We start from the raw sequence: 12039 nt of genomic DNA on the forward strand, positions 1-12039 counted from the left end.
TAAATCTAGTCACCTGAGCCAACAGTTGTGGGCCCGAGGTGGTACGCAATGATGTCTTCATTGCTTTAAGAAAAGAGTGAAAATAATCTGTGATACAGCATATTACATCTGCATTTAGAGAGAAACAACAGCCCTTCCTTTCCTTATAGGTAGGTTCATACTGGGCTCTTAGAACAGACATGGGAATTCTTGTACTTGTGTAAGGAATGCCTGTTTTGTGGATGGCAGTATTTGGGGAAAAACTGAGCACAGTTCTGCAGAGTCATTTTAAAACTTCTTTATGATATGATCTTTGGAAATTCTTAGAGGGATGGTACTGGAAATAAATGACAGAGTCCTTTTTTTTCCCCATAGCTTTGCATGGTATTAATCTTTCCATATGTAGAGGGTTGGGTTAGACTGTCAGGAGCTGAAATTACTCTACTGCACCTCACACAGCTCTATTTCTGCATGTTCAATAACAGAAGGAATGTCTTCTAAAATTGTGGACCCAAGGTTTAGTTTTAACAGGATATTTCCATGTATGGGTACTGTATAGCTTCTGTGTAAGGAAGCGGTTATTTTTTTTTCTGTGAAGAAAGTGGAACCACTGTACAGCTGATGTAGGAAAACTTGCCTAGTAGAGCTAGTGACTTGGGCTAAAAGAGTGTGATTTTCACTGCCATCCCACACTAGCATATTTAATAACACCTATGTGTGCATTACCTTTCATTTTTGTTCTCCGACAGCTAACTTTTATTGGCTGGTGTATACTTTTTTTCATCTGGTTTCATAAATAAATATTAAACTATGGTATATGTATTAATCATAGCCAAGACTCTCGTACTTGTTTGTTGATTTTAATGAAGCCCCAAAAAAGAAGCAGAGATCTCAGATACAATTAATTTCCCACAGATTTCATAAAGACACATAAGTCAAATACAGGAAAGACTTCCTGTTATTGCCCCCCCAGAGGGATAGCTGGCAGTACAATCTTTATTACATTCAGCCTACACAGAAGAGGAACATTATGTGAATGCTTTAAATGAGGGTAATGTGTCATTCATAATACATATCTTATTAGACATCAGAGAATCTAACCATAAGACACACAGCAGCAGAAAACTGGGCTTTCTGAGCCCAGATGCTCACAGCAGTGCATCATATATTCCTATACAGTATATACCACCTCAATCTAGCGGCATCAATACTATGCGTGCTGCTTCTATCACTAGGCTGCCATAGCTAGAATTGCAGAGCTTCCAAGAATAGATAAGCTCTTAACTAAATCAAAGTTCTGAAATCAGATTCTTAAAGCACTTAAAAGTGTCAGTAGGGCTGGGGTCTGTCTGTTAGAACAAGCAAGCAATTTTGCTTCTGTTGTGTGAGATACCTGGATCCCCTTCCTGATCTGAGTGCGCATCTAACTCAGCAGAAGGGTTTTCACAGAATCACAGAATAACCTGGGTTGGAAGGGACCTCAAGGATCATGAAGTTCCAACCTCCTTGCCTGGCAAGGCCACCAAACTTCCACGTTTACTAGATCATAAGGCCCAGGGCCCCAACCAACCTGGCCTTGAACACCTCCAAGGATGGGGCATCCACAACCTCCCTGGGCAGCCTGTTCCAGGGCCTGAGAGGTTCGCTGAAAGTTACCCATTTTAAGCACAGTGAGAAATAGCCCTGGCGCTACAGCAGACTCATCACCTGGTATAAGTTCCTGACTGAACTCCAGAGTCTTGCCCAATGCAAACAAGCTATTTATGTGCCCACAAGCAAGAAGAAAAAAAAACTTCATTGAAAGTGCAAATTCAAGCACTCAGAAGGAAATGCCAAAACTTGAGACCTGAAGATACTCAATTTATCTGTCCTTGGCTGTATGGTGTAGTTTTTAATTAGCCATACACATCTTAATCTACTCACTGTTGTGGAGGTTAGAGCTTAAGGAAAGTTCATCTGATTCCTTTCTATCATCCACGATGATAACACTTAAAAAATACACAGTGAGGACCTGACAAACCTTGCTCCTAATTATAGAAGCATTTTTTGCCATGGGCTTTTCAGTTTTAGTCATTACCGTGGAATCTAACAGCTTTCTAAGATTAGCATGCTTACTTTTCAAAGTCCAGTTTAAATAAAAGTGTTACATTATTCCCATTTTCCTGGTTAGATTTTTGATAAAGACACATTCTGTCAAGCTGAGGATTTCTTTCCCCACTGTAGATTTTTCTCAAGTGTAAAGCATCCACAAATTGATATGTTAAACTGCAGCTTAATAATAATGAAAACAAGCCAGATTTTTATTATAATTTCTCTGAAAATGAGGAGTGTAAACATTATCAGCTTCAGAGATTTTGTTCTCAGAGCCAGATCAGAAAAGATATATGAGTACTACCACACTTAGTACTAGATGTACTACCATGCTTAGTACTAGATTTCTGAATAATTGGCTCATGAAAAAAATATCAAGACCCTGAAGGAGATGCCTTCAACTAAGACACAGAAAATCTGTATGTGTAGCACACAAAGCTGCTTAAAATAGCTGGTAGTGGATGCTTAGGTAGCAGCTGAGTTACAAACTACCTCACTTAGGGATTACAACCTCATCCCCCTACCTGGAAGTGTCCATTTCTAAGACGTGTACACAGGATCAGCCTTTTAAAGTATGGCTGTGAAAATACCCTTTACTAATCCTCAGTAGTTAGGCCATGACTAGCCTGAGTATATTAGTGAGCTGGATTCAACACTTCCGTGAGTGAATAGCACAGATGTGCTAAATCTTGGCCTCCTTCAAGACTATATGTATTCACCAGGAAGAATCTTACAAAGCCCTCAGGTCACCATCAGGTCTTAAATGCCCAGATCAGCCTCACCTGAGACCTCCACTCACATGCTCTGCCCTCAGAAATTAGCTCTATTTAAGTTCAGGTCTGAACATTAAGCTTATGCATGAGCTGTGTAGGAGGTGGATGTGCTGTCAAGTTCTGCCTCTGGCCTTGTTTCCTGGCTGAACCCATGTTGCAGCCTTGACTCTATCTCTGACCCCATCTCCTAGCTAGAATGAACAAACTGTACTGCTTCATCTTCAAGGGATCATCATTAGACCTTGCTCTGTGCTCTGGCTGTCAGTTATTGCTGGTGCTGCGCTCAGCTCTCTGATTCAGACTTGTCCTCCTTTGTGCAGCTGCCTTGCCCTTTCTGTTCTCTGATAGACACAATATCTTGCTATTCCCACATAGAGCATTTTAGATGGGATGCTTCCCTGTAACTCGGTACTGAATGTGCTCCTGGAACTAGCTGGGAAGTCTTGCTTATATCCTGTGTGGCTGCTATGGACCAGGATGTCACAGATCGTGCCAGTGCGCTCCAGCCCCAGTGTAACTACACGATCTGCGGGGCTGACGATGCCGCCCACGATGCCGCGTCATCCCCATCACGATCACCTCCTGATACTCTGGGCGTTTAACAGCCTCGGGCGGTTACTTGCTGTTTCTTATTCAGGAAGCCACTTGTGACTCCACAGCCAAAGCCGGGCAGCAAACGTTTGCGCTCCCACAGGCGGCGATCACAGCGCATCAGGATACTCGCTGCTCGCCTGCATGGCTGCCACCAGCATCTCATGTTGTCCAGGCGGAGCAGCCGCTATTCTATCCCCCAATTTCTCCCTCAAGTGGTAGAAGCACACAGGTGCCCTTCACTCCGCAAGCCCGTCCTCAGAGGCCCTGCGTGCCGCCACAGCCCACTCCGTCCTATCTCTACCCCATTTCCATCCCCGCCGGGGCTCAGCCCATCACTCTCAGGGGTCGGGGCAACCTGGCTTTCCGCTCTTAGAGCCGTCCCAAAGCGGACGCCCCTGAGGTGGGGGGAGAGGTCGGGGAGGAAGTGACATGGCGGCGGGGAGGGAAGGCGAGGGGGCCAGGGAGCCGCCCGGCGGGTGGAGCCAGGCAGCCCCGCCCGAGCCGGCCGCCTCCCGGCTCGTGCAAACTAGTGGCAGTTGACGAGCCGCGGCTCGGCGCGGTGCCGTCCGTTCCCGGCGCCTCAGCGTGCGCCCATGCCCAGGCTCGGCGGCGCCAGGTACGTGCTCTTCCCCTGGCGGCCGGAGGGCTCCTCAGGTGCGGGGCTGCGCCTCTCAAGCCGGCTGGAGCCCGGTTTGGAAACGAACAACAAAGAGCCGTCTTGCCCCAACCCATCAGCCGGCAGTCGGGCGGGTCGTGGGGGTGTGTGCGCGGGGTGAGGCGAGGCGCGGCGGGAGGCGGGCTGAGGGTTGCGGCCACGAGTTCCTCGGTTCATCCCCTACCCGCCGCCTCTGGGCCGGCTCTCACCCCGCTGCCGCCGCCGGCCCCGCCGCGTCTGCCGCCCAGAATCTTCCGGCGCCTCGCACCGCCCCGGGGTTTCCGTGGAAACGGGAGGAGAACGGCGGCCTCACCTCGGCGGGACGCAGCAGCCCGGCCGGGTGGTGGGGAGCGTCCCCTCTCCTCGATCCGTCTCGTCGCCCCCTGTCAGCGAGACGGGGTTGTCAGGGATACGGGAGGGGGTTGTAGTGGTGGTAGTGGTGGCGGTGGGCGCACAGCTCGGCTCGGCCGCAGTCACAGGTAGCGGGGCTGGCTGCTGTGAGCTGAGGCGTGGCGAGCGCCGGGGGACGGAGGACGGGAGCCCCTGCCTGTGGAGCTCTGCTTTCCTTCCCGCTGCCGTCCTGCCTTCCTGTGGAGGCTCCGGGTGAGGGAAACAATGGCCACAGCCGGACTGAGGTGTTGTGGCTAATAACAGCAGGCGTGGGGGAGCTCCGAGGAAGGGTTGTGAAGCTTAAGGTGCAGCCCTCTGTGTAATGTTCTTAGTGTGTGTGCTTTTAAGGCTCAAAAGAGAACAGAATTAACAATGTCGTGTGGAGGGTTTGGGTTGTTATCATCCGTTCTTAAGTTATAACTATTTCAGTGCTACACGTAGAGCTTTAGGAGCGATGTGTATTACGCAGGTGTTTGGGACGGCATAACCTTGCTGCTGCATGGAAACTGAAATCCTTCACAAGTCGGGGGAGGATACAAGAAACTCCCTCGTGCTCCCCCCATCTCCCAAACAATCCCATGAGCAGTTCTGTGCAAACAAACAGCCATGCACCCAGCCTAGGGAGTTGTATGGGCACTCATAGCCTCAGCTGATGCTGATAATCACTTCTCCCTGAGAGTGAGTTGTAGGGAACTAAAGCCAGCAGATAAGGAAGCAGTAGGAGTGTGGAGCAACGTAAGCTCAAGGCTGTGGCCTTCTTTCTTCACTACCTTCTCACATGGATATTAACAGTACTTCAAACACAAGCTAATTGGCATATAATATGCCAGGACTACCTTTGTATAAATGCTGACCACAGTGAGTTGATGTGCTGTAAATGTTTGCTGTCATTTACTGCCCAGCAACTTTCTCTAGCTGACATAATGCTGCATTTTTCAGAATACATTCTGCTGTACTATGGATGAAAATCCATTTATGTTCATTGTAGGAATTTTTATAAATTTATGCATAGTTTTGCTTTTTCCTTTTAATGATCTACATAACAATGCCTGAATAAGCTGTATCTAAAAATGAAATGGTAGCAGTGTGTTGTAGAAGAAAGAGGGCCAGAGCTCATGTGAAAGAATATATCTGAAAACATGCCTGCAATGAACAGAGGAGGCATTGTAAGCTGCTGCTGGGTAAAAGTTGCTCTTAAGCAAAGTTTGGTTGTATTATTGGTAAGCATTTAAATAACAGTGTTAGTACGTGCTCCACAAGAAGCTGTAGCATTGTATCTTCTGAGTGGAGATACTGCACAGAGGGGACAGTGCTGGCCCAGAGGCACAGAACAGGGAATAGCTCCAGGAGCAGCACCTTGACTGCAGTTCTTGAGACCCAGTAAGTGTTGGTTTGTGGGGCAGCTGTTTGCAGCAGGGCCTTGCTCTGTCCAGCCAAAATTGGGCAGCAATGAAACTGTTCAGCTTCTCAGGAAGGAGCTGTGCTTTTGGGGGGTGATTGTTGGGCATCATTTACAGCCTAACATACTTATCACAACATAAAGAAGAAAGGCTGCCTTGAAGGTGATGGGTGAGAATCGTGTGGCTATACTCTGAAAAGAGGTGGTTTATTGTCTTGCTCTGTGAACCTTGCTTTTATTGCTGAAAGATGAAGGCTGGGAAGAGAGCCCCTGGAAACCTCCCCAGCCTAGGCAGGTACTGTTATGACTCTGCTGGGGTTGGCAAATGTCATTCTTGCACGTGTGTCTGCAGCCCTTAGGACTTGTATTAGCAATTTTGGTCTTTCATTTTAAAAGGTCAAACATCTGCTGCTTGATGTAGAGGAATATTTCCCTAACCAACTGCATCACCACCACTGTTGCTTGTATATCCTGATAAGGGAGAAGAGGAACAAGAGCAATTCATTTTAGTGCACTGTGCCCATCTTTTAGTCAGTGAAAGCTTTTAAGGAATTAAAAGCAATTAAGGAGATGTGGATCTCCTTAATTGGAGAGAAGTTTGCAGAGGGCAGCTGTCTGTCCAGGTGTGTTTGTTTAGTTCTATGGGATGCAGTGGGCTTGTCTGTAAGAAGGAAACATGACTGGAGAGCAGTACCTGTATGCTCACTTGATTTCAGCGCTGGTGCTGATCCTGCCTTTTCTCTCCTGCTTCTGGTGAGGACTGACTTTCCCCAGTTATTCAGTTTCAGGGGGTTGGGGAAGTACATCCAGCAGTCCGTTGCTCGGTCACCATTCATATTTCGCTGTGGCTATTACCCTTATCACCTCTGACTAATGCTCCTGTGCTTCCCAGAAACTGCTGAATCATTTCATTTTCTGGTTTTTTTTTGGGTTTTTTTTTTTTTTTTCTCTCTTTATTTCCCCCCTCCTCCCCTCCCTTCCTCCTCCAGTGCCTCAGAGTGGAGATGTGGTGGGGTCAAGGTGAGATCAGAAAAAGAGGAAATGGAAGTGAGTGAGAATAACTGTTCTGTGGCAAGGACAGTGATGCTGTAAAGTCTGCTCTTAGATAATACGAGGAAAGGATAATGGCCGTAGTGGTTTTCCTGAAAGGGAGCACGAGGAGTGTTAGAGGCTGGATGGGAAGGGCCAGCAGCTGTAGTGAACCCACGGCTAGGAGATGCTGGTTTGCCATCCTGAGAGTTGTCTGCTCTTTGTTTTGAACTTAATCTTGTTGCTTCTACAACTCTGCTTTCACCTTCAGCTCTTCTGTCTGCTTTGTTAAACTTGTAATGGCACGGTGTAACACAGAAGTCGTTTTCTGTTGCTTGCAAGTGGGCTGACCTGGCTTGAGGTTTTTGCTGTAGCATAAATAACAGGAACAGGGAAAGGCAATTAACCAGTTCTAGGCTAGAAGGAAGTTGGAGATCAGCGTCGGAAGATTTACTTGCCAGAAGTTTAGGAGCTGCAGGCAGAGACTCACATTGTTCTCTCATGTACATGCATGATTGATTACTGTATCTGCAAAAATTTGGACAAATATGCCAGAATGTGGCATTATTTGCTTTGTATTTGATCAACAAAACCAAATGTTGGTTGTATTTCTCCAGCAGCATCCAGGTGAATGGGAAAGCTTGCTTGTACAGATTCAGTTGGCAGATCACACAATCTTCTTTTGCCTCTCAAAGAATAAGGGGGCATCTAACTGAAAACTTGTTTGTAGAGACAGGAAAAGAAAATGTTTGGGGGAAATCCGTGTGTATAAATTGCACGTTTTCACATGAGGGCTACTGCTTGAAAGTAAATAACGTCCTACTTCTGCTCATTTCTCTGGGCTCTTTCTTCACATATTGTTGTTTTTCTCTTATTTCCCAAAGTGCTGAAAAGTGTGGTAATATTGTTAGTGCAGATGCTTCTTTGCACTTCTGGAAGCACTCTGTGTAGCAGCCTACTCTTGAAAATGACTTTGCCATGGGTGGTTTGCAAAGGGTTAATAGTGCTTTAGTTGATTTTATGGTTCTGTGGATGTGTTTAGACAGTGTTGAAGCTTGCACAGACATTTAGTATCTTTTCTTTGATCTAGTACTAGCGAAGATTACATTAAAAACAATTCAGTAACATCAGTGTCGCCAATTCAATAGGCACTAGGCAGCAGGGATACCACTATCTTCCCACAACCAACAAATGTAAAACAGGCATCTAGAGGAGCAAAGTAATTGAAAGAGACCATCCTTTCTTGTCACCCTATGGTGATCACAGAATCACAGAACAGGTTGGAAGGGACCTCAAGGATCATGTAGTTCCAACCTCCCTGCCTGGCAGGGCCACCAAACATACACATTTACTAGATCAGGTTGCCCAGGGCCCCGTCCAACCTGGTCTTGAACACCTCCAAGGACGGGGCATCCACAACCTCCCTGGGCAGCCTGTTCCAGGGCCTAACCACTCTCCTAGTAAAGAACTTCCCCCTAACATCCAACCTAAATCTTCCTTCTTTTAACTTAAAACCATTTCCCCATGTCCTGCTAAGATTGATTGTGATGGACACAATAAGGATATAAATAAGCGGAAAGATAACTAGGAGTGTATGGATCCTAAATTCATTGAGGCTTTGTTGTGTTGCTGCCTAGTTTTCACATGGATATGTGTAATCCTCTGAGAGTGAGCGTTAAGTACTGCATTTCTCCTGAGATGGGACAAAAGAGCTTCATTCTGAAATGGAGCCTTGTCCCCGTTCCTGTGTTCATTTCAAATTAGCAGGACAAAGGCTCAAAGCCAGGCTTTTAAAAGGGTTTAGGCACCTGAAGTTGTGCAGAGAAAATCTGGGTAGGTATTGACATACTTAATTTCCTTCCTAGAAAGTTTGTTAAAATGCTACTGGATTCTTACCAGAACTGTAACATTTTGGCACACCTGCAAGTCAATGCAGGTCAAGTAAATGCACCATCTCCAAATAAATCATTTTAATGGAAGTCTATGGCTTTGACTAGCTGTAACTTTAGGTACTGAGAATACACTGATTAATTCTATGACACTTGGCAGTTTCTGGGGGATAATGTGCAATGAGCAAAGCTTGTTGAGAGATTTCTTCTGGCTTCAGCAGGATTTGAATGAGGACCAAAATGAAACTTCCCTTTATTATTGGACTTGATAAAGCCCGTGTCTGTGATAAAGGCTTTTATTCTCTGAAATTCTCAGATTAAATCCATCTGCTGGGGGGCTGGTGACGGGGCAGGGTGAGGAGGCTGGCTGAGTTCTGAGTTTACTATGTAGCAAAGTGGTTCTGAAGCACGTCTTTGAGGTGGAGAGGAGTGAAAATTGATGCAGAGTATGACCAGTGAAGAATGGTAAAAAGCAGTTACCGTTATTTGTTGTTTTGTTGTGTTGGGGTTTTTTTTAACATGGCATCCGAATGTCTGATTGCTTGGTGTGTGGCTGCAGCTAAGCCTTTTGCTGACATTAGAATCTTGTTTTCTTGGGAGGGGGACATGCCAAAAAAATCTCAGCTGTAAGGCTCACGTGTTTCTAAGTATTGGGTGTTACCTCTCTGAGGTAGAAGTTGCTTTTCTTGGAACAGTCCATCTGGACGCTTCCCTGCTGCAGGCATGGAAAATACAATACAGAAGTATTTTCCTGTGATTGGTATGGGTTACATCTTGTACAGACATCACCATTTCAGTTGTAGTGTGTGACTTTCATAAAGGAGAAATTCAGGTACTTCACAGTATCACAGTCTCGTGCGGGTTGGAAGGGACCTTAGAGATCATCGAGTCCAACCCCTGGGATTCGAGCCTCTGTGTAGCAGAGCGGCACTTCTACCACTTGCGCCACAGGGGATTCAAACCCGGGCCCTCCGGTGTTGCAACGTGGCATTCCTTCATACTCCTCAGTGTCATGTGCCTGCATAAAGCCACATTTAATTAATACTTGGAGGTGAACAAAGATAAGTCCTGCTAAACAAAAGATTTCCTTTTTTTGTTTAGCATTCCTTCAGTATTCAAAGAGCATATTAATGAATACCCTTTCATATTAATTAAAAATATGCAAATAGATTAGCTGAAGGATCCAGTCCTTCAAAATTAAAAAATGAAAAAAAAATCCAACCAACCTGACAGCTCACTGGATTTGTAATCAGGTGGATGGTGCTTCTCATTTCCAGCACTGCTAATTGTATCTTGTGATTCATCCTGGAAGCTTTTGGGTCCCCTCACAAAAGAGGTCCACACTGTTCCCTCACACCCCTGCAAAGAGGAAGCATGGTGGGCGCTGCCTGGCCCATGTGCCTTGGCAGCACCTGGGTCTGCAGAGGGGGGCAGAACTGTAGCTTTAAATGCTTGTTGGATACAGACAGTGACGGAGATCTGCATTTGTTGTGTTCACATGCACACAACACCATCAATTTGGTATGAAAGCTGTACGTTCTAGTTTGTGGCACAGCTCCATCTAAATTGCTGAATACTCAATTCTTGTTTCTTGAGGAACAGAAATATGGAGGGAAAATAGAGGCCATTAGATGAGTACACACATCCTAGTTTGAGCAATCTGAGTTTATACTTCTTACTCTATCTGTTGCTGCTGAAGATCCCAGGGGTGTTGGGTGCATCTTTTCCTGTTGTTTGAGCCTCCAGTACTTTGGCAGCAAGCTGATCACTCACTGAAGTGTGTTGGTAGAAGTGTGTTTTGAGGCTTTTGCATATTTGTTTGGTTTTGGAGGAGGAGAGTGCCAGATAACAGTAATACATGGTTTTAGTTACCTCTGACTAAGCACTTAATGTTGCCTATAGAGACTTGAGAGTGGATATGACATTGGCTGCAAGTACATGATACAGATACTTGTCTTGGACTCTGTGTGTTGTTCACCTCAGCTACATGTGAGGAACTGTCCAGGTCACTTACATCTGTCAGAGTTTAGTTCCCACCCTGCTTAGATTCTTATGTATTTTCTTGTAAGGTTGTGTTTGTTGTTTAGTTCTGTTCTCATGCTCAGTCTCTAAATTTGCCTGGCATGTATGTCGCCCTTGTTGGCAGGACACATAACTTGTTGGATTGGTGGATGTAGAGAAAGTAAGAGGAATCAGAGGAACTTTGTGGTATACAGAACTGAACTCAGTCCTTCAGCTCTTAAGTATCTTCATGCAGCTCTTTTAGTTTATCCTGAGGAAAAAGCAAGTAGTTGCGATTTTGAGAAATATATATTTTTGTAAAGTATTAAAATCCAGGAACCTGAGTGGGGAAACAATTCTTGGCATACAGGAAAGAAGCAACTTGCCTTCTACTGCCATTTTTGTCAGTGTCCTATCCTGCAGCCCACATGACGGCTGTGCTTCACCCAGCTGTATTTTTTTAGTATTTCTTTAGGGGCCTGGAGAAGTGCTTAACTTCAAGGAGTTTACCCTCGCCAAATAAATGCTTTCCTCAACATCAAGCTCTGCTGACCCTATGTTTCCTAAACTCAGCGCCCCCAGGAGTTCTAGATTGCCCAACTTTAGATGTAAGCCCAGCTCCCTTTGGTACCCTCTTTCAGCTTCCTACTCTCTGAATATTTAATTCTCCTGGAAGAAGAAGTAAGATTGAGCTGCTGTTCACCTAAGCTTGGCAGTAGCTCTCCATCTTGCAGTCTCTTTTCTGCACTGTGTGTGCCTCTCCTTAATAGCCAGTTTCCCCTTGTGTGATTCCTTTCCATGCAGTAAAGGGGCAAGCCCTGGGGCTGTCAGGGCAAGCAGCAGCTATGCAGTGTTTTACCAGCAGGCAACGTGCAAACAGGGATGAAGAACTCATATTCTGGCAGGCTGGAAGGGCTGGCATGGCTGTCTTGCCCTGACATTAGATCATAGCAGGAAGAAAATAGAAAGGGGGAAAAATCTTGGGTTACTTTTGTCTCTTTAGTTTGGGCTCTCGGATGCTTATTTGCCTCTGTGCTTAACAAAGATAAACTAAAATTCAGTTTTATAGTATGCTGACTTCACACTGATGGTTAAACTTCATCACACTGTTCATTCACTCCCCCTCCTCGAAGCAGTGAGGGAGAAAGCAGGATATAAAGAGGTTCAAGGGTTGAGGTGAGGGCAAGGAGATCGCTCAGCTGTTACTGTTGTGGAGTAGACAGACTCGGCATAGGGTGA

The 12039-nt window shown here is 45.8% G+C and overlaps 1 protein-coding gene across 2 annotated transcripts in view; it reads left to right on the forward strand.

Moving 5' to 3' along the window:
- Positions 1-3921: 3921 nt before the first annotated feature.
- AGPAT4 (1-acylglycerol-3-phosphate O-acyltransferase 4) overlaps positions 3922-12039 on the forward strand; it is a 64337-nt gene continuing 56219 nt past the window's right edge. The window contains exon 1 of one of the 2 annotated variants that reach the window (XM_015858053.1): positions 3922-4053. The gene's annotated coding sequence lies outside the window, so the exon portion shown is untranslated. Of the gene's footprint in view, positions 4054-4357; positions 4696-12039 lie in introns of those variants that run through there. The other variant, XM_015858057.2, reaches the window with a different exon arrangement.

Source organism: Coturnix japonica, chromosome 3 (assembly GCF_001577835.2).
Source record: "Coturnix japonica isolate 7356 chromosome 3, Coturnix japonica 2.1, whole genome shotgun sequence".
Taxonomy (NCBI): domain Eukaryota; kingdom Metazoa; phylum Chordata; class Aves; order Galliformes; family Phasianidae; genus Coturnix; species Coturnix japonica.